This window comes from Chrysochloris asiatica, unplaced genomic scaffold (genome assembly GCF_000296735.1).
Source record: "Chrysochloris asiatica unplaced genomic scaffold, ChrAsi1.0 scaffold00317, whole genome shotgun sequence".
NCBI classification, from domain to species: domain Eukaryota; kingdom Metazoa; phylum Chordata; class Mammalia; order Afrosoricida; family Chrysochloridae; genus Chrysochloris; species Chrysochloris asiatica.
The window spans coordinates 2,494,503-2,496,634 of record NW_006408835.1 but is presented as its reverse complement, the minus strand read 5'-3'; the positions used below and the strand labels follow the sequence as shown (position 1 = coordinate 2,496,634).

At 44.7% G+C, this 2,132-nt stretch overlaps 1 pseudogene; it reads right to left on the bottom strand.

The window, feature by feature from the left end:
- Positions 1-388: 388 nt before the first annotated feature.
- LOC102811603 lies at positions 389-1,776 on the bottom strand (annotated as a pseudogene).
- Positions 1,777-2,132: the final 356 nt, after the last annotated feature.

The window sequence follows — 2,132 nt, the reverse complement described above, 5'->3', positions numbered from 1 at the left end:
TCTGAGGAAGCACCATATTGTTTTCCAGCATGGTTGGACCATTTTACACTCCCACCATCAATGAAGCAGGGTTCCAGTCTCTCCACGTCCTTGCCAGCATTTTTTTTTTTTTTCTCATTAAACTTTGTTTTAATGGGTCTCAAAATTCTGTGACAAATTTTTGGTCAAGTTGTTTCCATTTAAAAAGTGCTAATTTTAAAAACTAATAACTTAAAATTGCCACACACACAAAAAATAAATGGTCCACATAACATTCCTTTCCTTCTGAAGGTTTTACGATGCATTGTTATCATTAACCAGTCTTTTACTATCAAACTTAAATGGCCAATTGAGACAAACAGTTCTGAGACCGTTCTTCCACCACTGATTAAGACTGGAGTGGTAGGTGTTAAAGGTAATATTCATTTAGCCTCTCAGCTTTCTGAGCAGACTTGGTGACTTTGCCAGCTCCAGCAGCCTTTTTGTCCACTGCCTTGATGAAACCCACAGCAACAGTCTGTCTCATGTTGTGAACAGCGAAACGACCCAAAGGAGGATAGTCTGAGAAGCTTTCAACACACATAGGCTTGCCGGGAACCATGTCAACAATGGTAGCATCACCAGACTTCAAGAATTTGGGCCATCTTCTAGCTTCTTACCAGACCGGCGGTCAATCTTCTCCTTGAGCTCAACAAACTTGCAAGCAATGTGAGCTGTGTGACAGTCCAGCACAGGTGCATATCCAGCACTGATTTGGCCTGGATGGTTCAGAATGGTCACCTGTGCAGTGAAGCCAGCTGCTTCCATTGGTGGATCATTTTTGCTGTCACCAGCCACATTGCCACGGCGAACATCTTTGACAGAGACGTTCTTTACATTGAAGCCTACATTGTCCCCAGGCAGAGCTTCACTCAAAGCCTCATGGTGCATTTCAACAAATTTTACTTCAGTGGAAACACTGACAGGAGCAAAGGTGACCACCATGCCTGGTTTGAGAACACCAGTCTCCACTCTGCCCACGGGGACAGTGCCAATACCACCAATTTGTAGACATCCTGGAGAGGCAGACGCAGGGGCTTGTCAGTTGGACGAGTTGGTGGCAGGATGCAATCCAGAGCTTCAAGCAATGTAGTTTCACTGGCATTGCCATCCTTACGGGTGACTTTCCATCCTTTGAACCAAGGCATGTTAGCACTTGGCTCCACCATTCCAACCAGAAATTGGCACAAATGCTACTGTGTCAGGGTTGTAGCCAATTTTCTTAATGTAGGTGCTGACTTCCTTAACGATTTCCTCATATCTCTTCTGGCTGTACAGTGGCTTGGTGGAATCCATTTTATTAACACCAACAATTAGCTGTTTCACACCCAATGTGTAAGCCAGAAGGGCATGCTCACGGGTCTGCCCATTCTTAGAGACACCCGCTTCAAATTCTCCAACCCCAGCAGCAACAATCAGGACAGCACAGTCAGTCTGTGAGGTTCCTGTGTTCATGTTTTCGATAAAGTCTCTGTGTCCTGGGGCATCAGTGATGGTCACATAGTACTTGCTGGTCTCAAATTTCCACAGGGAGATATCAATGGTGATGCCTCGCTCACATTCAGCTTTCAGTTTATCCAAGACCCAGGCATACTTGAAGGAGCCCTTCCCCATCTCAGCAGCTTCCTTCTCAAAATTTTTGATGGTTCTTTTGCATATTCCACCACATTTGTAGATCAGGTGACCAGTAGTGGTTGACTTGCCGGAGCCGACGTGTCCAATAACGACAATGTTAATATGGGTCTTTTCCTTTCTCATTTCGGTTTAGGTTTTGCGATGGTTTTCACCAACACCTGTATTCTGACGGCAAACCTGTTTCGAAAAGAGCCAGCATTTATTGTCCTCTACTGTTTTAAACTTTGCTGTTTTTGCTGGTGTGAGATGATATCTCATTGTGGTTTTAATTTGCATTTCTCTAATGGCTTATGAATTGGGCTGCGAACTGCAAGGTCAGCAGTTCGAAACTACCAGCTGTTCCGAGGGAGAAAGATGAGGCTTTCTGCTCCTGTAAAGATTTACAGCCTCAGAAACCCTGTACAGGGTCGCTATGAGTCGGAACCGACTCCACGACACATAACAACAACAACAATGGCTAATGAGATCCATGTGTATAG